Source organism: Ambystoma mexicanum, chromosome 4q, assembly GCF_040938575.1.
Source record: "Ambystoma mexicanum isolate Mex_15411 chromosome 4q, UKY_AmexF1_1, whole genome shotgun sequence".
Taxonomy (NCBI): Eukaryota; Metazoa; Chordata; class Amphibia; order Caudata; family Ambystomatidae; genus Ambystoma; species Ambystoma mexicanum.
Genome location: NC_090928.1, coordinates 439,734,207 through 439,762,193, shown reverse-complemented (window position 1 = coordinate 439,762,193; position 27,987 = coordinate 439,734,207). Strand labels below are relative to the sequence as shown.

Here is a 27,987-nt window from a genome sequence, read left to right as displayed (position 1 = left end):
CTTCGATCCCACGTTATTATCGGGCAGCTCAAGTAGCCGTGATGCTCTCCTGGGGGAATTCCCCGCACCCTCCTAGGTGGTTGAGGATTGAACAAGCTGTAGCCCCACTCCCTCTAGCTCATTATCCATTCCTGGTGAGGGAGGCTCGAAATTATGGAGCGGGACTGTTGTCGTCTACCTTATGTACGCTTAAATGTTGGGATACAGCACGCTCACAGAGAGGGATCCCTTTGGGCCTGGGTTCACTGTCTCCCGTTACCCTTAATCCAGCCTTCACACCTGGTCTTGCAGCCACGGCATATTGTGCTTGGGGCCAAGAGGCCCTGTTACGGCTGAGAGACCTATATGTTAATCAGGGGCCCTGACCTTTCAAGAATGTAAGGAGAGATTTGGTCTCCCGGAGTCTGAACGCTTCCGTTATATAAAACTGCGGCATTGGCTCACTAATAGGTGGACCCGACGGGCGCGCGAGAGGGCTCCACTGGGCATCGAACTTAGAATACTCGAGGGCCACAGTCACACAGAGTATCCATGTGCTATTAACTACTAGAGAGAGACTCAACAGACGAGAAACTCCCGTACATGAAAGCTTGGGAGGGGGAGCTGGGGCTAGACATCACGGATGACTCCTGGCAGCGGATTTGGCGCAGAGCTCACGCCAATTCCCGCTGTACGCTTGTGAAAGAAAGCACCATCAAAATTTGCTTTAGGTGGTACCTGCCTCCAAGTAGACTCCACTCAATTAATTCGGAATACCCAGATTTGTGTTGGCATGGTTGTGGGGAGCGGGGTGACTTGGCTCATATGTGGTGGCATTGCCCGGTCATACAAACATTTTGGTTGGAGATTAGATCAAAAATTAAAGACATCCCAGGTTCTTTGCTTCCTATGGACCCAAGAGTGATCTTGTTGGGGGATGTATCAGAGGATGGGACCTTTCCTATGTCGGGGCAGAGGGCAATTTTGATCTCGCATCTGCTCACTGCTGCTCGCATTACTAGAGCCCGATTCTGGAAATCGATTGAGGGCCCACAGCCTGCCTATTGGTGGATTAAAGTAGGGGAGCTATTGGGGCTTGAAAAACTTACAGCCATCTTGGAGGGTAAGCTCCCGAGATTCCGGAAGACCTGGGACCCTTTCCTAGAATATGTTTCTGACAGAGAGCAGATGTTTTTCCAACCGCAGTTACTGAAGCACTTTATGAACCCGTAGTGGGGCTGCAGATGTCATGTTTACGACCCCTTATTGTACAAGGGTGACCCAATGAAATTATCATTATGAACTTTTGACAGGTGATGTTACTTTAAGGATTTTAGACTGTTGTATTTAATATGGATGATGGACCCAATGAATTCAATTTTTTTTTCTCTCTCTTCTCCGTTCTTCTCTTCTTCCCTTTTCCATTCATCTCTCCCCTTATCCCCTTTCTTATCTTCTTTCCTGCTTTCCCGCTATTTTCCCCTACAACCCTCGGATAATTAAGTGACATTGTATAATGAATTTAGCATTGTAGAGGGTTTGACTTAGTTGCTGTCATTGCAAACCAATTAGTGGACATTATTGATGAATTGTTGTGGGAAATGTGGGGGGATTTGTATTTTAGAAAGTTCTACTGTTTGTACTCCTGTTAATTTTGTATCTGTCAGCTGAAATCAAATAAAAATATTCTGAACAAAAAAGAAAAATAATCTTAAAGGAGGACCCTAGGGGTCCCCAGCAACACTGCCCATAAGGAGCTGTGTGCTGTAGTAGTAAAACACAGAGGACAGGTAGATTACAAAGTATAGAGTTCCAAAAGACAGAGCCTACAAGAATGAATGAGTGGAAAAAGGCTCCACTCATTCAGGATTAAAAGGAAAAGGTCCAGAAGTCCAGCAAAAAGTGCTGCGGGTCCCACTAGGAGAGAGGATGAAGCACAATGCTGATAAAGCTCTCCAACACTCTGCAACGCACAGCGTCCTCTCCACCAGCCCCTCTCCAGCCTGCTAAACGCCTCGCAGCTGCGACCTTCTCACCAGGCAGGTTCCCCTTTCCACATTGCTGGGATCTCCTTTTAAGCCCCTGTGTACTTTCAATGGATTGCAGGTGTGAGTACTTTGCCTGACCACAATTGTACCAATTAACCAGACATACCTAACCCTCCATAGTCATCTTCCTCGTCTCAGCACCACAGTGGTGAAATTGACTAGAAATGTGCATAAATCCTAGTTGCCTCTTCCTCGTCCCAGTCTTAAAGGCATATGATTGTGGGACAGTGGGTGTGTTTGAAAGCGATAAAGACTTACAATACCCTATGAAGGCAGGGGGCTGGTAGGACTCATACTCATACAGGAAAGGGGGATACCATGTCTCACCTGCAGACATCCTCTCCCTACTCCCCAAGGTCCCTCCACCCAGGTTATCCTCCCTCGCATGTCCACCCCCAGGGTCAGGATTCAAAGGAAATGGCTTTTCCCTGGCCACCTGAGAGTAAAGGGGAGTAGATGGGAGGATGCCCTTAGGTTCCTCACAGATTTTAACATCTCGCATTCCTCTTTTGCACGCTTTAGTGCATCATCGACCACTTTGCCAAGCAGAACATGGGGTTCGAATGGCATGCTTAACAGGGTGGCCTGGGTCTCTAATTTGAAATCTGACTGACAAAGCCATTTTATAAAACTGTGCCTTCTGCAATGATGCTTCCAACATTATCTACTGCGTCTAAATTATTCTTTAGGATGCAGCTGGCAACCAGTTTACCCTCTGAGATGGTCTTAATAATGTGTGGCATTAAGGGTTCGGGAACAATGTCAATCTGTTGCTGTACAGTGTCCCAGATAAGACAGTTGTAACTGGCTAGTAGGGTCGTATTATTGGCAATGCGAGTTTCGAATGCCCTCAGAAGGGTCTACTTTCCTGCCCATGGTATATAGCTTTTTACTTTGTCCGGAGGGTTGCACGCCCTTTTTCTTGTGGTAGTGACCACTAAGGTGTATGGTTTCAACGGACACCTGATGTAGAGAGGATCAGTCAGGGCAGGTTTGAAACATTGTTGAAGGCAAGGATTAACTGCCCTGGTTAAAGTGGGACTAACCGGAGATGGTTGGATTCATCTCTGCACAGACTGGCCTAAGGGAATAAACGGTTACCGGTATTTTTGTCACCCAAAATATCATCTACAAAGTCAATATCTTGAAGTGCTTCTTGTGTATCAATTTTGGGCTACTTAAATCAGGAGTTCATTGTACTGCATTTGATTATCTATCGGGGAGTCAGCAATATAAGGTGGTCCTGGCCCTCTGGAGATGGAAGTATATGATATACATTACTCACCGTAATCGTATTTCTGATGCTTGTATCTGCTTAGATTCACATGCTATGCATAGGCCGACATCTAGTGGTAGCTGCAGGGAATTACATTAATTGTTTTTGAAATTCGAAAAGGGACGTCGACAGGGCGTGCCAGTAATACTATCCCTAGTGTGACGCCCCCTGTACCCATGGTATTTCACGCGTCAAGGTCCCTCAGATTGTTTCGTTTCTGACATGAGGTAGCATGAAGTGTAGCGCGAGTACAGATGTAATAATGCAGATAATCGATAAAGCCAGAAAACATCTATGCACCTTCTTGGGTGCATGTAAATCTAAGCAGATACAAGCATCAGAAACATGATCAGTAATGTATCCCTTCTGAGACTTGTGGATCTGCTTAGATCACATGCTATGCAGGTTGGTTGTGAGAAGGTACGGTAGCAAATAGATGTTTTAGCACGGCTTGTCCCACCTGTGAATCTGCTTTAGAATGTGTGTCAATGCAGTAATGCTGAGTAAAGGTATGCATGGATCTCAGTGCAGCTGCTTTGCAAGTGGCGTCTAGAGGGACGTTTGCAATCAAAGCCAAGGTAGCTCCTGTACCTCTGGTAGAGTGAGCTTCTGGTGTTAAAGGAAGAGTTTTCCTTGCTAGGGAGTAGCAGAGCTGTATGCATTTAACTGTCCATTTGGAGATGGTGTTCTTTGAAACGTGATCACCTTCCCTGCCCGGTACTATGGAGACAAACATTTGATCAGTTTTTCTTAGCAGTTTTGTTTACATAGTACAACACTGCCCTCCTTACATCCGGGGTATGGAGTTTTTTCTCAGCTGCGTTTGAACGATTTTGAAAGAAAGTGGGTAGTTCAATGGATTGGTTAACATGAAACTTGAATATGAATTTAGGTGAAAACCTAGGGTGTGCTCGCAGTACCAACTTGTCTTTATGGATAACAAAGAAAGGGTCTTGCACTGAAAGCTTGTAGCTCACTAACTCTTCTTATGGATGCGATGGCTACCAGAAAAGCTGTTTTGTATGTTAGGTGTTTGAGGCTGGATTTGTGCATAGGCTCGAAGGGAGGACCCATCAGCTTTGAGAGTACCACATTGAGATCCCAATCTGGGGGTTGGGAGGGGTTGTAAAGTCTCCTTACTCTTTAGCCTTAACAACAGGAATTTTTCAGCAGGGCACCTTATTGTGTGAAGTGGTGTACACGGACAGGGGTGCTAGGTGAACCTTGATGGAATTAAAAACTAGGCCACAGTCTAGTAGGAGGAGCATGTAGGGAAGAATGTGTGATGGAGTACGTTCCATATGGTTCACATCCTTTGATTGGCAACAAATCACAGATCATTTCCATTTGCTGAAGTAGCAGTGCCTGGTGTTAGGTTTGCGTGCCGCCTTAAGGATTTCCATACACCTTTGAGGTAACTTTAAATATCCAAACTCTGACTTCAGGAGCCAAGCTGCCAAGTTCATAGATTGAGGATGTGGGTGGAATGTTGTCCCTGTGTGCTGGGACAGCATGTTGTGGTGGCACGGGAGCTTGATTTATTCACACATTGCCAATTTGAGCAGATGTGGGAACCAAGGTTGTCTCACCCACATAGGATTAGAGTTGCTTGTTCCTGGTGCATTGTGTGCACTATCCTGCTACGGAGCGGTGTCAGTGTAAAAGCGTAAGCAAATTTCCCAGACCAGCTAATCCGCAGGGCTTTCCCCTTGGATTCGGGTTGGGGAAAACTGGATGCAAAGTCTGGGGATTAGGCTTGTGGCGAACAGGTATAAAGGAGGATAACTCCAGAGGGAGAAGACACTGTCTAGAATGCCTCTGTTGAGTTGCCAATCGTGTTCCTCAGGTAGAGGATCTCTGCTTAGATAGTCTGCTAGGAAATTGAGTTCCCCTGGAATGTGTTGACACTAGGAACATGTTCCGCTTGAGTGCCCACTTCCACATTTTCTTGGAGAGTGTGTGCCTCCCTGCCTGTTTATGTAGAACATGGCAGTGGTACTGTCTGTGAGGACTGGCACTGTTTGCCCCGTTAGATGCAGTTGGAAAGCTTGCAGGGCTTTGAGCACTGTTCGTAGTTCTAGAAGGTTGATGTGGTTGTGGTCTGTGACCACAGGCCATGCGCTGTGTGGTGCAGGTAATGGGCTCCCCATCCGGAGAGTGAGGCATCTGTTATAATTACTGCTTGCACTGGGGGATAGTGAAAGGTTTTCCCTTTTAACAGATTTTCCTTTGACCACCAAAGTGCATGTACTAGGGTTACCTAAACAACCACTAGATCGTCCCACTGACAGCTTGCCTGAGAGCACTGTTTCGCTAACCACTCCTGCATTGGGCGTATGCGCAACTGTGCATGTGGAACCAGATAAATACATGAAGTCATCATCCCGAGCAGGCACAGTGCCTTGTGTACGGTTATTTGGCAACCGGCCAGATAATGTGGTATTTGTGGCAGTAGGTTTTGTACTCATTCGATTGAGGGGAAGACTAGCCCCACTTCTGTCTTTCTTTATAACAGCTCGTAGGAACTGTTTGGTTTGGCTTGGAACGAGGATTGATTTTTTCTCATTGACTGAGAACCCCAATATGAACAGAAGTTTGATTGTTCTTTGGGTATTTTGCTTGCAAAGTTTGGGGGAATTCCCGGTTATCAGCCAGTCGTCCAGATAAGGGTACACTGGGATTGTCTGCGTGAGTGCGCCGCCCCTACCACCAATACCTAGATGAATACCCTTGGAGCAGAGGCTATGCCGAAGGGTAGCACCGTGAATTTGTTGTGTTGATTTGCTATCTTGAAGCGCAGGAATTTTTTGTGCGCTGGGAACATTGAAATATTAAATTATGTATCCTTCATGTCCAATGTTGCCATGTGGTCCCTTTGTTTTAGCAGTGGGATTACTTCTTGTAGCGTTGTCATGCGAAACGTTTGTGGCTTGACATATGTGTTTGCAGGGTGCAGATCTAGGACAGAGCGCATTGTAAGGTCTTTCTTTGGCACAAGGAAGTACTTTGAATAGATACTCTTGTTCGTCAGGTCCCAAGGTGGATAGATCAGATAAGAAGGTAATTATGCCCGCCTCAGCAGCCAAGGCCCTGCAAATCCTACTGGGAGATTTTAACCTAGTAGACATATGGAGGATGCACCACCCACAGGACAGGCAATATTCCCACTATGCGGCACCACAGGACCTCTACACACGGCTGGACTTTATGTTAGCCACATTGGAGCTGACGGGAGAACTAGGGCACTCGGAATACAAGGCAAGGGTACCATCAGACCACTCGCCATTGATCGTGGAGTGGCAGTATTCCCCACCCCGAGCATGGATCCCGTCATGGAGACTTAGAGCGGAGGCCTTGAAAGATACAATGTTTAGAAAGGACCTGAAGAAAGAGATAGTTGAATACTTTGAGCACAATACCGGGAGTGTGGATTCAGCTGGCACGTTGTGGCAGGCATTTAAGGTAGTGGTGAGGGGAGCAGCAATATCTAAATCTAAAGGACTGCAGGGCGACATCACCAGAGAATTCCATGAAGCAGAGAAGAAATTGGAGGAAAGCATGCACAAGGAAGGGCCCTCCCCTGAGGAGGTCCGGACTATTAGACGGTTGCAACATGACTGCGAGGAATATTGGGGGAGATTATGTAACTTGAACTACAAAACATATGCAGAAAGGCAGCATGCAGGGGGGGGATAAGCCGGGCAGGCTGCTGGCCTGGTTATACAAATGTGAGACACCCAGACAAACAATTAGAGCCATATGGGGCAAAAATGGGCAAACACTCGATACTCAGTGGGAGGTGAACAATAGATTTGTAGAATGTTACCAGCAACTGTATACAGATACTGTCGGGGAGACAGAGGCGGATATGATGGACACATTGGAAGACAATGGCCTTCCCAAACTGGAGACATTAGAATGGAAGAACCTAGAGGTCCCAATTACCTTAGAGTAACTGGAAGCAGTGATCAAGCTTTTACCCACCAGTAGGGCCCCGGGGGCGGACTGACTCCCTAGTGAGTTCTATAAAACGTACAGGGCGGAACTGCTCCCCCCAATGCTGGCGATGCTGAATGAAGCGTTAGATAAAGGGGTATTGCCGGAATCCCTGACGGAGGTGACTATCATCCCGCTCCTTAAACCTGATAAACCAAGCGAGGATTGCAGATAGTACAATCCGCTATCCATGCTCAACCAAGACAGCAATATTCTTACTGCAGTGTTGGCAAACAGGTTGAGACCGGTCATTCACAAACTCATACATCCTGATCAGACGGGGTATGTGCCACACAGGAACATATCTGATAACCTTAGGAGGCCCTCACATAATTGAATAAACAGAACAAGATTCACAACAGTGCAATAATTTCATTAGATGCGGTAAAGGCCTTCGACTCTGTTAAGTGGCCTTGGTTGATGACGGCCTTGAAAGGATATGGGATGGAGCTGGTGTATTTGAGGTGGGTGCAGCTGTTATATAGCGCGCCTCTGGCTCGAGTTAAGACAGGAGCGAATATTTCTGACCGGTGGCAGCTGGGTAGGGGCACCAGGAAGGGATGCCCGTGGTCCCCCATGTTATTTGTTCTGGCTCTGGAGACCTTGCCGATATATTTGAGCCGACAGTATAGAGAAGTGGGAATTCCTACAAAGAGTGGGATATATCAGATATCAATGTATGCCGATGATATGCTGTTATATCAGAGATACCCTTAGGAGAATGAACAGTGAACCCCAAGAAGTCATGTACATTCCCCCTGGGTAGGTACAAAGGGAAACCGCTGGAGGAGCTGCCAGTACTCCAAATACATTGGGAGACTGACATTTAGATAACTGGGGATTGATGTATACCATACGACCGAGGTCGAATATAACCATAACACTGAAGCTGATGACAAATATTGAACGCAATATGAAGTTCTGGGCCAACCTCCCTTTGACCATGATGGGGAGAGTGGCACTGTTAAAAATGGTGGTGTTACCTAGGTTGCTGCATTTCCTCGGGAACTACGTTACATGAAACTCAAGTTACTCTTTGCCAAGCTCCAAAGACTGTGCAGAGGATTCATATGGCACAATACTAGAAATAGGACAGCACTGTGGATATTGCAAAACATATATGACAAGGGGGGCATTAAGTTGCCAAACATTTAGGTTTATTTCCTAGCCAGTCAATTGCAGTATGTGGCCAGGTGGTTATCAGATGACAACACCGGAGTCCAGATTATTGAAGGCGGAATGTACCCCGTTCTTTCTGAAAGAATGGATTTGGTTGCCAAAACCACGATAAAGGGCGGGCACGAGAATGCTAGAATTGGGTGGGAGAGTATGGCAGAGAGCTTGCCAGGTCATGTAGAACCATGCCCCATGTTCCCCACAGATAATGTTAGTGGCACTGTCTGGGCTGGGTGAGCAACAAAGGAAGACTATCCGGAAACATTGGGAACCGAATGGCATTGCACCGCTAGGGGATATATGGCAGGATGGGAAGGCGATGGAATTCGACACGCTAGTATAAAACACTGGCATGTACCGGGGACAATATATCACTGACACAAGATTGGTATGGATGGTGAAAGATACATGGGCAGATACAGTGCTGGAGGTTCAGCCCGACACGGTCATAGAAACAAATCTATGATGTGTCAGACAGAGGCCACGAGGTCTCCCGGATTTATGAACTACTCATGTCCAGGGTGGGTAAAGAAGTGCTCCAGTTGAGACGGGACAGAGAAGAGGAAGCCGGGGAACCCATGGGTGACAGGTTGTGGGTGAGAGCCCAAAGGTATCACAAAAAGGTGTCTAGAAATGCGAGACTGCAGCAAATTCAGCTGTATATTACTCATAGGGTGTACATGACCACTCAGAGGAGTGCGCAATTCCAGAATGCGGGGATACAAACATGTCCTAAATATGGAGAGGTGAATGCGGGCATGATACACATGTTCTGGGCATGCCCTGAAATAATGAGATTCTGGAGGGAGGTGGCCCACCGATTGAATGAGAAAGGGATTAAACTGGCAGTGGAATCTTTGTGGGCATGCATGGTAGGGGGGTTCCCCGGCCGTGCAAGATGAAACATGTAAGTAAACTAAAGGACTTGGCCTACATACTGGCCAAGCGCAGAATAGCCATGGGCTGGAAAGCTAACCATAGACCGAGGGTGGAAGTGTGGTGGCGCGACCTTCAGAAGTGGGTGGATGCTGAAACAGCAGTATGGGGCGAAGCAGTTAGAGGAGGGGAGGACCTAGGTGAGGCATTGATGGCCTGGAGGCATTTGGTGGCCACACTATTTGAGTCGGCCCAGACTTCACCCCCTCTGCCTCAGCAGACCCCACACTGATACTGTGTGGTGTCCCCCAGGGATCTTGTGTGTCACCCACATTATACAACATATTTACGAAGCTACTCTTCGACCGCCTAAACAACTTGGGTGTCATCTACACTAACTATGAAGATGACACTCAAGTCCTCATCCCCCTCGCTGGCTGTTACGACCATGATTCCAAACTACTAAATAATATCTATCTCGAAATCCAAGCCTGGATGGCCACCAACAGCCTCAAGGACGGCAAGACCGAGTTAATAATCCTGGGCACTGAGGCACACCTGAATAAACTTGACACTAGATACTCATCATTCGTCATCGACGACAATATTATCAATGTCTCTAAAGAGATAAAAACACTCAGGGTCTACCTCGACTCAACTCTCTTTCTCAGAAAACAGGTAAACAGTGTGGCATCTTCCACAGCCTACACTAAAACTGATCTATAGCTGTAAATCTTACGTATCTACAAGCAGTTGCCTAACAATGGCTAGAGCACTTGCTTTATCTAAACTGAACTACTGCAACACACTATACCTGGATTCTTCTGAACACAATCTAAATAAACTCCAGGTACTCCAAAACAACTATCTGAGAGCAGCACTTAGTCTTCCCAGATCTTGCCATATTTCCACTCACATACATAACGCCAACTGGCTACACATCCGTGACAGAATCACACTACACACCCTGGCCATCACGCATAAATGCCTCCCAAACTCAGCCCCAAAATACCTGGTAGACAAAATTTGCATACACCAACCCACACGTACAACCAGATCATCTCACTCCCACAACCTGGTGGCTCCAGGATTCAATCTAAAAACAGCCAGAGTAGCCAGCTTCCCAGTCCAAGCTGCCAACAATGGAACTCTATTCCCATCCCTCTTAGACAGGAGCGTCCTTCCTCACCTTAAAAGCCAGTATAAAAAATTGTCTGAGCAACAAATCTCTTCAATAGGATGCCTCCAATATGTTATCTGACCACTGTATATTTTTGGTACGATTGCTCCTAAATTTTGTTTAGCGACATTACTGTACATTATCCTTTCTGACCCACCTGTAACCAGGGTCCCTCTTGTCTTCACACTGGATTGTAATCTGCTTGCCTACTTGTAAGTAACCACTACATTTTTCAAGCACCCAGTTACCTCAGGGTTTGGTGCGCGATACAAATAATAAACAAATACAAAAAATACAAATACTTCGTACTTTGAATTCTATGTGTTTTCTGTGTTTCTTTTAGCTTTGGAGTCTGACAAACTTCATAGGCACTATATTTACATTGTGACACACAGCACCTTCAGTGCAGTGGCACAGGGAAGTCTTAGATTTCCCAAAGGTTTAAATACCTTCTCTTGGTGAAACTACTGTTTCCAAGAGCAGTGAAGGGAAATTGACTTTACTTACATTTTTTAACTTTCTAGACCCAGCACACACCATCTTACCACAGGGTGTTGGAGGGGTTACTTAGTATCCCCTTTGTCTAGTTTCTCATGTAACATTTGTAGGTTACCCTTTCTACAATTAATGGCTGGTGGCAGTGGTTTACGTTTTACTACCATTGTGTGTTTTTACTGCGGGCTGTGTTCGCAGCCACACTAAAGCACCCGTGGGTGCCCATTTTGTCAGAATGGCCCCGGTCTTCTTTTTTCGCCGTTTCTTGTTGGAAAGGTCCTTCTTGAGATTTACTCTGCGCAAAAAAAACCAGGTTTGGTCCCTTGGTTTGTTTTGTCTTTGGCAGGATTCACGAAAGAAGCCTGCCGCTGGCTCCAGTATGACTGGCAGGAAGTGAGGGAGATGCCCGAAACGCCTGTGCTTAATCCCCTTGGTTACAGGAATGCACCCAAAGGCGATTGGCCGGCTGGCTGTCCGGCAAGGACAGCCACTCTGCTTTGTGATTGACAGCTAGGCTGGAATGAATGGGAGAAACCTGCATAAAAAGGTAAGGCTTTTTGCTTGGAAGGCAGAGTCGACCCTTGAACTAAGGAATCCGAAGAAGAACTTGGAAGAGATGCCTGCTGCAACTCCAGGACCGTTGGTTTGCCCGGTGTAGCCCTGCTGCTGTGCTGAAGTTCTGAATTCTCCTCGAGTAGAGAAGATCTGCAAGGGACGACTTCTCCCCTTGGATTGGTGGGACCAATGAACCCCAAAGTTAACTTGTCTGGACATCCCCCTCGGAGCTGGCTGTACTTCCATTGCTGCTGCAGGAACAGATTGCCAGGGAGAGGAACACTAGTTTGAGTTCATAGCTTTTAAGTCAGACCCAAGTTCCAGGAAGATCCTCCAGACTCACATGAAGCAGGACTGACCAAGCCTGAGCCGCCTCAGAGTGTTGGACCACAGATGCGAGGAAAGTCAATTAAGGTACCCGAGAACCGCAGTGGTGCTGTTTGCGAGAGCTGCGAGAAGCTGAAACCACAAAGTGGCGCTGATCTGAAGTTTGCCCATTGCTGCCGCTGACTTTCCAGTCATAGTGCAGGAGTACCCAGACGTCCCCCCTCTTCCCCCCACGACTGAGGCCCACGAACATAGGATCAGCAGAACTACAAAGGAACAGATGCCAGCTGGATCCAGTTTCTTCAAACCAAAGGTACTGTAAAACTGTTGCGTAGCCTTACTAGCTCTCAGTTGAGAGTTGTCTTGGTTGCTTTTGCAGAGTTGCTTGCTGTTTTGGCCATCACAAGCCTCCCAGCTTGTGGCACTTCAGTGATTTCATTTCTACAAACTTTTCTAAAAACATTGTGCAAGACATACTTGCCTGCAAGAAGATCTTTAGCTCCCCTAGACTTTGCTCAACTAACATTGAACGCTTCCCCTTTCTCTTCATTCCATTAATTGGTATTCTCTGTTCCATCATTCTTTAAAAATTCACTTGCTTCAGTCCCCTGATTGTCACTGGCAGTACTTGAACACTGATTTGCATTACTGATTTTATGTACCGATGACCTTTTCTCATGTAAAGCACTTTGGACCAAGGCACTATATAAAGTAAAATAAAAATCCAAATGACATTGGCTGTCCTGGCTCCCTGCGAGACTCTTCTTACCTCTGAGCTTGTGCTTTTGCCTTTACCCCAGGAAAAGGTTCATTGACTTTGTATTGGAGGGTTCAAAAAGGACTTACCATTTAATGAATTATTTGTTGACCTTTGTATTATTCTCATATCAATCTTTTGCACCAAACTCAGTATTGCTCTAAATGTACCAGTGATAAATCAATGTCCAGAGTGTCCTAGCTATTTAAGTCACCTGAGGGTGTAGGAAGGGTCTGTGTGCCATCCCCAATGGGTATCATCTGATTAAAGAAACTACGTGTGTGTTTTGAAGCATATTTTAAAGTATATTTTAAAGTGTTACATGTTTTGTTCCCTTCTAAAGAAGGCTTATTCAACTGACTGTTCAATTAATTAATAATTGTTTTATCAGGAAACATTGTGTTCTAGTGTTTATTTGAATTACTGTCATTGTGAAACTCTGTGTTACAACCCTACAGCTCACATTGACCCCTATTGAGATCAGCCTAGCTGCTCAGTTACACTACTAACTTGAGTAGTACATGCTTATTCCAAAGTTTGGGTTAACTATTGCCAGGAGGACGAGGCTGGTGCAGTCTCCCACAGGGTACTGCATACAATCTTGCCTAACACCTTTTGTGCAGGTTTCTCCCATTCATTCGCAGCCTTGCTGTCACTCACACTGCAGGGTGGCTGTCCTCCGAGGACAGCCAGCCAATCACCTTTGGGTGCATTCCTGTAGCCAAGGAGACTAAGCACAGGGAGTTTCGGGACCCTCTGTTGCTTCCTGCCCTGCCAGGCACGCTGGAGCCAGAGGCAGGCTTCAGCAGTGAACACCGCCAAAGACAAAACGAACAAAGAGACCAAACATGGTTTGGCGCGCAGAGTAAATCTCAAGACGCACCTTTCCAACAAGAAATGGCGAAAAAAGAAGACTGGGGCATTTTGACGAAATGGGCACCCATGGGTGCTTTACTCCAGCTGCAATTGCAGCCCACAGTAGAAACACTCAATGGTAGAAAAAGGTAAACCACTGCCACCAGCCATTCATTGTAGAAACTAGACAAAGGGGATACCAAGTAACCCCTCCAGCACTCTATTGTAAGATAGTGTGTTCTGGGTCTAGAAAGTTACAAATGTAAGTAAAGTAAAGTCAATTTCACTTCACTGCTCTTAACAGTTTCACCAAGAGAAGGTATTTAAAACATTGGGAAATCTGAAAGAGTTCCCTGTGCCAATACACTGTAAAAAGATGATGCCTATGGAGTTTGTCATACTCCAAAACCAGAGAAAAATACACAAGAGTGGGGAAAAAGGTCTCACTCTCTCCAGGATAAAAAATTAAAAGTCCTAAAGTCCTGTAAAAGAGCTGGGTGTCTCTAGGGTAGAAGGGAATGAACACATTTCTGAGGATTCTCCCTAACAAAGGCGTTAGCCAGAAGAAGGAACTCTGTAGCATGTATCAAACTATGATGGCGGAAAAAAACAATATGAGGGACCACGACACATGAAGGACCATGGGAACAGGGGACGTCACACTAGGGATAGTATTACTGACCACCCTGTCGACGTGCCTTTTCGAATTTCGAGAACACAATGTAATACTCTGCAGCTACAACTAGATGTCAGCCTATGTATAGCATGTGATTCAAGCACATCCACAAGCCTCAGAGAAATATATATATATATAGCAGGGAAGCGCGAAATGCGCCGTTCAGGACCCATCCTTGGCGTCCTGCTTTGTTTGCTGTGTGTTTTTTGCTTTTTTTTTTCTTACCATCATTTAACATTGATCCGAGTTTGTCATTTTTGGGACCAGCACTACCTCATGTCTGGAGTGCGTTTTTTTTTCCTCTGCTGTGCTGTTCGATATATATATATTACACGGCCACGGTAGTGGCTGTTTAGTTATGGTTAAGTTGCTGTTTCCATAGGAAGAGCACTTTTTTGGCCGGCCTATAACTCTGCTCCCCCTGGACGAATCCCCACCAATCTTTGCAAAAAAAAGTATATGGGCCACTCTGAATATTTTTGTAAAGTTTGGTGGGAAATCGTCTAGGGGGGGAAAAGTTAAAGGGGGGGTCCCAAAACGGCTTTTTTTCCCATAGACTGAATGGGGGAAAAACTTTGCGCACGGCTGCAGGCCAAACCGCTGGACGGAGTTTCACCAAATTTGCAGCAGGGGCTTGGTACCGAAAGCGTGCTTTTGTAAATTTGGTGACAATCCGTGCAGTACTTTTATTTAAAATGACCAAAAACTAGGTCTCAAAAAATTAGTGATATCTATGTCTGCTCCGCGGTCACACTTCCCTGTTCGCTCCGCGGACAAGATACCGATTGGCTAAGGGGCTGGCGTCATGACCGCGGACACGCAACGTCTCTGCCGATTGGCTAAAGTGAGACATGTTCTGCGTCAGATTGTTTGGATGCGCCCGACATCTTGGCTCCACCAACAGCGCAGCGGCGACCAGCGGCAACATGCTATTTCGAAAACTATTTTGCTGAGTCATAGTGCTTGGGGAGGTTCACACAGTAAGAGATGGGTGAAAAACTGTATTTGTTCAGGCGGTAGGTGTTAATGATGTATTCTCTATGCCCGCCTTGTTCGGAATGTTTGTACGTACAGAAATTGAGGGGTTTAATAAGGGTAGTATTTCAGTCCGTGCTGTGCACAGGCACCTTGAAACTGTTCTAAGGACACGCGTGGTGTTAGCGAACATTGAAATTGAGTACATGTCGGTATTATATAATTTTTTCCTATGGGTGTGCTATTGATTAGTACGCCGCATGGGTGTGACATGCTGCTGTGGTTGTGACCAGGGCTTAGAGTCGTGGATGCATGGCCGTAGGCCAAACCTCCAAGACTGTAGGCCCTGGCCACAACCATCGCAGCATGTCACACCCATGAATACACCTATAGTATTGATTATCGATTAGATGGTTGTGGGGATTGGGAGTGTGTACAGTCTTAGGGTGCATGGCCGAAGGCCATGCACCCAAGAACAAAGTTGTAAGCACTGGCGGTATAACCCACTGCACACCCATACATTGTAATATCTATGGACATACAGCTAGGAGTCTAGCCTCTGGCCAGAACCACTGAAGCATACCACACCTATCGATACACCAGTACTACTGCACATCACTCAGGTGGTTGTGCGGAGGGCCTGCAGTCTTCGGTGCATGGCCGAAGGCCATGCACCCGAGATCAAACTTGTCAACTCTACAGTTATAAACCAACATGGATTTTACTTAGTGCGGTGGTTGTGGGCAGGACGTAGAGTTTTGGGTGCATGGCTGCAGGCTGTATGCCTTACACCCAAGTATGTTTACCACTGCCCACAACCACTGCAGCATATCATATTCACACATCACACCCATACAATCGACTATGTATCTGGTAGGTGTGGACAGGGCCTAGAGTCTTGGCTACAAATTGAGTACATGCTACAGTTGCAATGTTTCGTTGTATGGGTGTGCTACTGATTTATAAGCAACCATGGGTTTAAAATGCTGTTGTGGTTGTGGCCAGGACCTAGAGTCTTGGGTGCATGGCCGTAGGCCATAGGCCGTAGGCCATACTTCCAAGACTCTAGGCCCTGGCCACAACCACCGCAGCATGTCACAGAAATGGATACACCTGTAGTATTCGTTATCAATCCGATGGTTGTGAGGAGTGTGTAGAGTCTTGGCTGCATGGCCAAAGGCCGTGCACCCAAGAACAAAGTTAGAAGCACTGGAGCTATAAGCCACTTCACACCCATACATTGAAATATGCATGGACATACACCTAAGACTTTAGGCCCTGGCCACAACCAATGCAGCATATCACAGCTATAGATACACCCGTAGTATTGAACATCGAAAGGCCATGCACCCAACAGCACATTTATACGTAGTGTTGTTACAAGCCACAATGGCTATGATATGGTGTGGAAGTTGTGGGCAGGACGTAGAGTCTTTGGTGCATGGCCAAAGGCCATGCACCCAAGAACAAAGTTATAAGCACTGCAGTTGTAACCCACTATGGATTTTATATACTACATACCCATACATTGAAAAATCGATGGCCTTACACCCAAGTCTGTAGCCTGTGGCCACCACTACTGCAGCATATCACAGCTATAGGTACACTCGTATTATGAAATCTCATTCAGGTGGTTGGGGGGAGGGCGTAGCGTTTTGCCAAAACCAACTTTATACATAGTGAAATTAGAAGCCACAATGGTTGTAATATGCTTTGGTGGTTCTGGCCAGGACCCAGAGTCTTGGTTGCATGGCCAAAGATTGAAGTCATAAACTGTGAGGTTATAAGCGAACATGGGCGTGGTGTGGTGCAGTGGTTGTGTGCACGTTCTAGTATCTTGGCTGCATGGCTGCAGACCATGCACCCAAAACTAAACTTAGAAGTAATCAAAATAGAAGCACCATGGTTTTGATATGGAGCGATGGTTGTGGGTAGGACCTATAGTCTTGCTTGCTTGGCTGTAGGGTGTAGGTTACACATCAAAGATGCTACGCCCAGCCTACAGCCACTGCACCATATTACTGCCGTAGGTTAGCCATGTAGATTTGCATAAGTATGAAATGACTAATTATACTTCCTGTTTAATTTGTTCAGAATCCATACGTCTTACATGACTGTAGTACTTGGCGGAACTAGCCTTTTTTAATTTCTGTGATAAAAGAAAAAAGCATGTTAGTGCTTGCATTTTATGAAGACTTGTATAATAGACAGTTTAGCTTTTATTTTTTACCCTCATATTTAGTTTACAAACCAGTGTACTGGTGCATTGTGCTCAGTTTCTGTGTTTGTTTTTCTAATCCTTGGGTCTGGGGGAAAAAAATCCTTGTCGGATTAAAAAAAACCTTTATTGCTATGCTACAAACTATTTTTTTGCTTTCTTTGAGTGTTTCCTTGTTCTTTCTGATTAATGTTATGCTTGGTGCCTTGTTGCCGATTTTTAACAACAGTTCGATACCTGTTGGCGTATTCTAACTGTGCATTTGTTGTTACGGTTCTGTGGCATTCATTTATCTGTGTCGTCGTTATACATTCTTGGGCAGTTAGATACCTGTTGGCGTATTCTAACTGTTTGTAGTCATTCACTTCATTTTTTGGTAATGTGAAGTACACATTAGTTATTAAATTTTGGCTTTAAGAAGATTAAATATGCATTTGTAAGATTAGCTGGCAATCTCTGCTTTAGAGTAATGGTGCTATCATTACATTCCACCCATCCACTTTTCTTTTTAATGTATGCAGTGTAGTGACCTGCATTGGTTGTAGCTCCTGCATGGTAGATTATACCTACTGTTGTAAAGGTTTTTTCTTTCCAAGTGACACTTGACCGTGTGTGAATCCAGTCAGCTTGCAGTTGTTTTTGGTACCATCTGCATTATAACGTAGCAGCATAAGTATTATGTACTTACTATGTGTTTGTATCAGTAAGGTGGAGCAATTGTCTGGATTGCACATAGTACATAATCTGCCATGGTTTGCATTCTGTACAAGTTGCTGAAATGGAATGGATTCACAAGTAGGTATGGATGCATACACAAATCGCTCATTTGGGATTTGTACCTGTATCACATTGCTACAGAGAGTGCATGTATGTTTCCACATGTATGAAATCTGGAAGATTTCATTAATAGGTATGCTTTTGTTTTCCAGTACTTGTAGTAAGTACATTAGAAATTATTGTGGATCTTCTTGCGAGTTTATAGTGAATCTCACCATTCCAGCACAGTAGTCCAATTCTTGTCTTATTCCGTGAACACTGTACATGTTCTCAGGATTGTTTGTTGCGTCTCTATGAAGGACTAACATTTGCAAACACAATTGGTCTGTACTGTGTAAGTAAATATTGTTAACAATTGGTGGTAATTAAAATAGAATATTCATTGCTACATTTGCATAGCAACTTACACCAGTTTCATTTGAAAATTTGAATGGACCAGCTAGTTCTTTTTCTGAGTGATTTTTTCGGAGTTTCTCTTCCTTCTTTGAAGAAGTACCTGGTTTACTTTCCCCAATAGGTTCTTTTTTGATTGTGGCAATTGATGAACCTCTACCTTCTTTTGTTTTATTTGAAGAATTTGCTGTCAGATTCTGTTTCATTTGTGTTACAATTAGTTTTCTTTTACCAAGTTTTATTTTTTCTGGAACAGGATATTGTTTCAGATGGGGGTGTACAGTGAACGTAGTCTATTGTATTCTAAAATACAAGGAATATATCAGCGTTCACTTTACTTGCACGAAAGGTGATTAGAAATAGACAGTCAAGTGTACGTAAGCGTGATAGTGCTATGTAGCTCATGGCTTCTTTAAAGACTGTTTCCTATATCTATCAATGCTTTGTCTAGGATAAGACCTTGGGATTTAGGAATGGTGACTGCATATGCAAGAGTTAGAGAAAATTGTTCTCTATGTACATACATGTCTTTGAACAGAAGGAATCAAGCAGTTGAGCGCCCTATCCTTTTCACTTCTGAAAGTTTGTCAAAGCGAATATTGACAAACTGAATGTTGTCACGTGGTTATGATTGAAAGCCAACAACTGTACCCAGTGCCCCATTAACTAGCCCTTGCTCCACGTCAAGGTTACGTTTAAGCATTACTCTACAATTTAAGGATAATTTTAATATTTATTCCAACCCAGCTGTGTTGGAGATTGAATTTTCTACGCTATTTAGTCTTATTGTGGCTTGCTCACACTGGGGAGTGTCATACCATGTACATCTAGTTTGTCTGTGGCACAAATTTCCATTACTGGTTGCATTTTAGTTTTATTTAACATTGTTTCATTGAGTTTGAAACAGCTTGCAAGAGTTGGCATTAAGGCCATACAATTGACATTTTCGTGCGCTAATTGTTCCATAACATCAGTAGCACATGCATTATCGCCATAAAGTGCATGAATGTTGTCATGGTGCCTACCCCCGGAGCACCAGGCCAGGACCAGCACCCCCGGAAGCAGGCATCATGCCCTCGTGTAAAAGCCCAGCTGCCCCTTATAGGGGCTCTTTGGACTCAGTCCTGGCGCCTTTGGCGCCAGGCTCATGTTGGACATCAGTCCTGGCGCCATAGGCGCCAGGCTCATAAAGGGAGGTGTTTTGTGCACTTACCTGATGCAGACCATGCTGCACGCTTCAGGCCTCCCTAAGACCTGAAAGGGACTATTTTTTCATAGGGACTATTTTTTCACTCGGGCGTGGCCAGGGAAGGATACATACCTAGTTGGGGAAGGATACATACCTGGGACTTCTTTGGAGGCTATTTAAGCCACGCCCAGACAGCAGCTCATGCTTCGCGTTGTTCTGCTTCCTGCAGCTTAACGCTCACTGTGTCTGCTCCTGCTCCTGGACTCCAGCCACGCCCGCCTCGAACCTGGAAGACCTGCAAGGAAGGAAGAGAAGAAAAAGGTGAAAACCAAGGACTATTTCAAACTTCTTACCTGCATCCGGAATCTTCTCGCCAGCATCCCTGAAGAAAGACTTCCATTTAAAAGCATTGCGTTGCTCGCTGCAGCGCCACGCTTCACTCACCTGTCCTCGAGACATCTCCCGGCTCCATCGTGGCTGTCAGCATCGGACGCCACATCTCTGCACCTAGGGGAGAGAGGAAGAAACAAAAGGAGAGCAGAAGGAACACAGAAGGAAAGCCTGATTAACAGCCATAATACTTACCAGCTTTTCTTCCACATTTCGGGTCGGCGCCGCCCCGTCGGCAGGTACCGTACCCCGGCCCCTATGGGGAAAGGACAAGAGACATTTCTGGGGAATGATAAGGACATTTAGAGGGATCGACCTCATCACTACTCACCTCGGCAGTTTAACCCCTCGACGCATCGCCTTCATTCTGCACCTGAAATAAAGGACAGATCACAGGTTAGAAAGACAACATAAAGGGGGCCTCACTTGAACTTTGAACTTTCATACTTACGGCGCATCGCTCAGGAAAGTCAAGTGGATTTTGCCAGTGCCATTCTGAAAACCAGTGAAGTAACTGGACGAACGCGCGCCCCTGCACCAGAAGCAGGATGGAGAGTTCATCCTTCCAAACCATAAGGTGAGCTTAAACCAGCGTTTGGAGAAAGTTAGAGAGGAACAAAGGGGGAAAGGGGGGAGCTAGCACACTATTCTGCAGACTGTTAATCCCCTTTCTCATCTGCAGAAGGATATTCCTACGGGCCAGGCAAGCACGTTTTGGAGGTCCTGTGCAATCGGTGTTCCGGGTCCTGCGCATCACGCTAGAAGAGGCCACAGCAATCCAGACTAGACCAGCGCCCCCGTGGGAACCAGGTGAGCGTTACAATGTGCCCGTTTTTCAATATTGCTTGTGCTTCTTGAGATAGTACACCAACTGTAATACTTTTAAAGATGTTGGCTTAAGTGAGATCTGCAGATTGCCGCATGTTTTCTGTTAATTCTCTGTATTGGAATTGTTGCCAAAGGTTAACATTTCCTATGCTGCCCACAGTTTTACCGAAGAGTTTGTGTCCCAAGCTTTTAAAAATAGGTTCACCTTTCACTGGTGTCAATTGTAGAAGATCTCCGAAAAAGATAATGTGTTTCCCTGAAAAGAGTTCTACGTAGTTTGTTTTAAGTACTTCTTGCAATCTGAGGTGAATCAAAGCCAACATTAGGTTGGAGACCATGCTCACTTCATCTATTAGTAGCATTTTCATTTGCTTGAATACGCTGCGTAGTTCCATTGCAGCTTCTGCAGAAAATTTGTAATAGTCTAATTTGTTTTGGTGTTCTACTGCAAGAAGTAGTAATCAGTGTAAAGTGACACCGCCTATGTTGTAGGCAGCTAAACATGTGGGGGCAGTTACAACAGCTGACAGTTTGTATTTTGTCAATTGCTGAAGGAACTTGCTAATGATTTTGATTAAGAATATTTTTCCTGACCCAGATTCACCACTGACGTACAGCAGTATTGGTTTGTTTTTTTTGGCAGGTACATTTTTTATTTTCTTGTTGTACACCATGCGCAATTTGTTTTGTTACGTCTTCAAAAATGGTGCGCTGATCTTTGTTAAGTTTTGCTTGTTGTACTGTTAAGTCTTCTATATTTTTTTGATAGTGACACATGGTGTTTTCCACTTCCGTCATAGCTAATTCTGCCTCATTTGCTATTAGTGGCTGTCCTAGTGGTTATTGGCTTCCTGTTATAGAAGGCTGACTACTGTCGGAAGAGTCCTGATCTAGTTGGGCCTGAGGTTCTTCTTCGTGTTGCTGTTCATTGTGCAACATTGTTTTGTACTGCGTAAAGTTCACATCTGTGACAGCGATTTAATTTGCTTTGAAAGCATCTTCATAGCAGTCAGTTATCTAGTATCTCTTCCTCTTTTCTCCATGGTTTAAAAAGTTGTAGCAGAGACATGTAATATAGTTCTTTCTGTTGAGTTTTTAATGACAATTTAACATGATTAATTAAGCTTCGTTTGGTAAGTTTCACTAAGCTGCCTTCACAATCTGTGACTCTATCTGCCTTTGCTTTCATCGGGTTTTATATTATTTTTGTATGCAAAGTTTTGAGCTATGTGGTATAGACACATGCTTTCCAAAGTGCTACTCCTTTTCAGATAGTATGTGTCCAGTAAATTGTTTTTTAAAATGTCTTGGCTCTTGGGATCATTTCTGGCAATTGTTTCTATGTCCTCATATGATTTCAGAACTTTTTCTGGATTTAGCAGGACCAAGACTTAGCCATACTATGTTGTCTGATTTTCCGTACAAAGCAGTACCAGTTAAACGATCTGCCGCTTCGTAGGCGCCACATTCTCCATGAGAGAGCATTTTTATGCCTAGGCTGTACAATTTCCGAGATAGTGTTTTGTCTGATGATAGGTCATCCAAGAGGTCTTGAAGCTCTGTTTTTTCTGCTTTTGTTAAGTAGGCTGTAACATATCGTGCAACAGCAGTGGAATTGTCTGCAATGTACTGCACATCTATGTTTGCATTCCATAAGAGGGCAATGATTGCATTGTAATCATTGATATATTTTGATTCTTCTGTTCTTTTTATGTAATACGTGTTTTTAGGTGATTTACCTTTAACACTATGTGGAACTGAAGACATGAAGTTTTTCACTTCACCGGTTTCTGTAACTGGTCTAGGGAAACCAAACCGGCATTTGGTGTAGTATTTCCCTTTGTTTTTGTATTTGCGAGGACAATAATTGCCACATTTGTGTCTTTGAAATTGTAAAATCTGCCCATGCAGGTCACTATGTGTCCGTTGTGAAGGGATTTCACAAGTGACATTTTTGGATGAACTGCAAAACAGTGGCATCAGTGTCGTGACCAAATTTAGGTGCACCTTTGATCCATAAAAGCATGTGAATATGTGGTGCTCCTCTCGCTTGGTATTCTTTTCTCCAAAAGAAGTGTTGCACTTCTCCGAGGGGAGGAACAGTTTTATTGCAAATAAAGTGTAGCATAGCAATGAAACGATGATGGAAATATCTTGACACATTAACTGGATCTAGGAGCAAAGTTCTCCAGGTGTTAATAAATGTATGTTGGTTTTGTTGTTGTTTGATATGCGTAGGAACTCATGTAAATCTTCCCATGCATATTCTGCACAACTTAGTGTAATAAACCAAGTTGGTGGTCCAAGGTTTCTGATCATACAACGTACGTCTCTGTGCTGTTGGAACCAGTATTCTTTTGTACCATGCATGTTTGCAGACAAATTTGTTATACTTGATTGTAAAACCTCATCTTTTTCTTTTACTTTTTGTATTAATTGCGTAGCTGACATATTTTGAAAGTGGGTTCCAGATTTCAAAATGTGTGCAACTTCCGTAACATAGGGTTGCTAGTTCACTTTCAAAGAGTAGGTGGAATATGTATTCCACATTTTGTCTAAACCTGGGATCTTGCGAATACATTCGTAATGAGTGGTATTCTGATGCTGTAATCTGAGTGGGTCTATCATCGTATCTTCCACCTTTGCTAGTAGGAAATAGCAGTGGAAAAGCACGTGCTTCTATACTTTCTTCCCATATGCACATTGGTGAACCTTTGGTTTATCGCATTTGGTAACTTTCTAGTGCATCATCTATGCTTTCATTGGAATGCAATGGATGAATTGTGTACTGGTCCAAAAGAGTGGCTACTGCAGCAGGATCCAGAAGTTTGAATTGTCCAGTTTCTGATGATTCTTCAATTATTTCAGTTGTTTCCCTTAAGCTTTCTTCAATATTTATTTCCTTGTAGTATTTGTTATTGTCTTTTGGATATTGCAAGGCGTGTCTAACTTTATGCAAGTCCACCAGTTGTTGACGAATTTTGTTGGTACACCATTTACCAAGACAATTAAAGAATGCTCTATTGAACATTGCACTCCTAGAGTGTGTACATTTTCTGTTAGATGTAATGGCAAATAAACTACTTTGAAATGGGTGAACTGTTTGAATTATGATGCTCTCATACAAATTGAGTTGTTGCAGGGTTTTTGGCAGTGCGAACAATTCCAAATTATTTGTGATATCACGTGAAGAAGTATGGTTGTCTAATTTTGTAGTGCAGTAACTGGAACATATTACGGGTTCACTTATTTGATATTTTTTTCGGCTAAAAGGTAGAGAGCAAATTCAAACCATTTGGAATCTTCATTGTCTTCTATTTTGTATGCTATGTCTATATTTTTTGTGTTCCTTTTGTAAAACGTTCTGCGGCAACACACACACACACACACACACACACACACACACGGTTTGGTAGTTCAGCTGATGTTCTTTTAAATTTAAGTATTTCTTTTTTGTATGTGTGTAATAGAAGGTTGCTATGTGCAGAATTGTTGCTATTCTGTTCTACAACTTTTGCATTTTGTAAGTGACTTTCACTTCCAAAATATTTTCTCTGGATACGGTACATTACTTCTTGTAGATATTTGGGTGTACCATGAAGAGTGTTATTTAAATTGGCTAATTCTAAAGCTGGACTTTTAGCATAGTATATTTTATACACTAGATTTCTTACATTTGAATGATGTATTGATATCCTTTTGATATCATGGAAGGTGCTTTTGCAAATAGGTCCAGAAATGCAGGCTAATGAATGTCCTTATAGTCATGTGTATTTGCGCACTGGACACATACCCATATTTTGCAGCACTTTCATTTTAATGTTGTCTTTACCTTTCACATACTGATTGAGGAGCTGACGTAAAGATTTGAAAGATTTGTTAGGAATGGCACACATTGACGTGCACGGCCATTTGTATACTGGACAGTCTGGTTCAGTCTAATCAAGAGGTAATTCTGAGTTTTCAGGGGATACTTTTCTAAGCAGTGTTTCTTGTTTCATGATGCCATTTATTTTTTCATACCATTGTCCACTGCTATGGATGGCAGTTGTGTTTGATTTTGTTTGTATGCTTCTTCATTAAAATATGGTTCTGTGGTTGTTGTGTGACTCCATTCACCTCCACAAATATGTAATACGTTATTTTTGTTCACATTCCGTTTATTGATAAGTCTTTTGTAGTTTGGTAATTAGTTTTGTTAGTGGTTTCAGCCTATTTAACACTAATATAAACAACTTCCTTTTGAGAAGGATTGTACTGTCCGCGCTTGTAGGATTAATTTTCTATGGTAGGTTTTAAGGGTTGAGGAGGATTTCGGTCCTTTTCTTATTAGATTCTGAAGGACTCTGTGGCGAAACATTTTTGCTAAAATACTTTTTTTTACTATAGGTTCTTGTTACTATATCAGGATGAATAGGAGCATTGTTAGCAGTACTGATAGCCGATTTTTTGTGAAGAGTTTTGTGTTTCGTGCCACATTATGTTGGAGGAGGTAACATTTCGGTAGTTGAAGATTCCTTTGTTTTGCTAAAGGACTGCATTAGCTATTTTGTTCCAACGTTCTCTACAAAAAAAAGAAGGCATGGTTTGGTCTGTTATACAGTGTACGTGTGCTGTGTGCATGCGTGCATGAGTTTGATGGGGAAGCTCTTTGTGGTGGTGTGTGAATGTGCATTGACCTTTTACAATGATTTGGGAAGGCTATTTTTCTGTTTGTATACTACTACAATGAGCTTCAGATGAGAGTACAAAGTGGGCTAGTGGTGAGGAGAAGCATTAACAGTAAACGTAATGGCATAAAATTGAAGCAGCTATTTGTATTCTAGTACTAACATTCTAAGGCTTCTGTATGTTATTTGAGTTGCAAACACACAGGGATTTGTGAGCCATTCTACCCGTTATTCTTTGTTTAATAAATGGGTATTTATGGGTAGAATGGTTCAGAAATCACTGTTTTCTTTGGTGCGCAAATTAAATACGTAAACCACACAGTCTGTTTGAGGAATAGTTAGAATATAAAGGTTGTACTATACTTGCTTTTTTTTGCAGAATGAGCAGGTTTCTTCGGATATGTCGTTTGCAGTGTAGATGCTGTTGATTTTCAGGAGAGTAGTCTTCACTTCAATTGTAAAAAGAAGAAGTTAGTAACTTTGTGTGTTTAAAGCAGTGAAGTTATTGTATACATTATTTTTTTATCTTTCATCGGAGTATTCTCCTTTGATATTTCAACACAGTGCATGCGTGCATTTCACTTCACTATGTGCTGCCTTTGTATGTTACTTGCAGTATGTTAGTTGCACGTGCTTCAGAAATGAGTAACATTTTTAGGTTATGAAAATGCCTTGTTTCTTTTAAGCTGTGTTATCTATAGCAGAGAGGATTGTAAGCGATAGGTCATTATAGTAGATGGGAAAAATGTTTGCACTTTCAGTACAATTTCGAAAAATCCGGGGACCCTCAGAGGGAGATGTCACCACAGCAATCGGGAGCGTTTATTTTTCTCACATGATCGCATTGGAGGTAGTATTTATGTAGGCGGTACACAGTAAAAAATTGTGCCATCTTCTAATGGAAAATCGAGTTTCGCGATAAATAGGGAGGGTTGTAACGTATGTATAGGTTATGTGGCAGACAGTAAGAAGTAGTGCGGTTTGTTAATGAAAAATCGGATATCTTGCACTTAAAGGGGGAGCGTTGGTATGTATTGGCTATGCAGATTTAGTGGCGTAATTTGTTTAAATGAAATCATAAGGGTTGTACATGTTCTCTGATTAAAATATATCCAATGAGGGAATGGATTCGCGAGTGATGTGGAAAGGGTAGAAGGACTGGCTAAGTTACGTGCCGCACATAGACAACATTGTCCGCAGGTAGGGCGTGTCACATATGGGTTTCTACAGCAAATCCAGCATGGAAAGGGGACTGTAGGCATCAGCCAATCAGATGTTCACATTGCTCTTTTGTGTCGAAAGATGGTGCGTATTCTGAAGATGGCAGAGGTGCAGGGTTTTGGTCCTTGGAGATATTTTTGTCCATGGTTTACAGCACTATGCCGAAAGTAGGCATGTGGCCCACCTTTTCGATGTGAGAGGAGTGGAGGTGGTGTGGAGCGCTGAGTCTGATCGCAATGTTGCGGCAATTCTCCAAGTTTGCACCGAGATGCCTACGATGACCACTCCTCATGTGGTAGGTTTGCACTACGGTGCTTGCCATTTGGGCTACGTGAGTTCACGTACTTTGTTGGAAGATTTGGAACAGTTGGTTCAAGCAGTCATGAACATCTTTCCAACTGCAAAATTAATTTTTTCTGGGTTACTCCCTAGAGGAAAATGGGACAACAGTTCTGTTTTCTGTCCTGATCAAAATATTGGGAGGTGTAACATCAATTGCGGCATGCATGCTTTTATGTTACGCGCTGCTATGTTTTTTTGCAGCTACAAGAACATTGTTCCCAGTAATGCGGCTTATTTTGAAGCAGATGGTGTTGCGTTATCTTCTTTGGGAAATGCCATGTTCGTTTGGAATGTGAGGCTTGCTTTGGAGAAGGTTCTGTAATGGTTTTGGGAGTAAAGTAAGAACAAAAAATATTTAAAAAAAAACAAAATAACAGGTGTATGTAAGGCATCTGCCCAACCAATAAAAACGGCTCTTTTTCAGAGCCCACCTTAAAGGGGAAAAAGGGAATAATATTTAAATGTACAGTCGTCACGCTCTGATCCTGTAAGTGTCCGCGAACATGGCGATAGTTTGCAGGCGGCGCGTATTACCAACAGGGATTCTGGGGTGGAGACGCATGCAAATGAGAATGTGCGAAGGTAGGGATTGGTCAGTAAAGTTCATTGGGTGTGTTCTGTACAGAGAAATTTAGTGAGAACGTCTTTTCCCTGACAGGAGACCACAGCCATGGCTCTGTGTGCTCGAAAACAGATTATCTGGATTTTGGGAGACTCATGGATACATTGGTTGAAGGTGCATGCAGAAAGTTGCGGTCTATGTGCAGATCTTGGATTTCCTCATGTGG

At 43.8% G+C, this 27,987-nt stretch overlaps 1 protein-coding gene across 1 annotated transcript in view; it reads right to left on the bottom strand.

Annotated features, from left to right (window-relative positions):
• USP34 (ubiquitin specific peptidase 34) overlaps positions 1 to 27,987 on the bottom strand; it is a 3,618,222-nt gene that overhangs the window by 3,089,701 nt on the left and 500,534 nt on the right. The gene's annotated exons all lie outside the window — the stretch shown is intronic.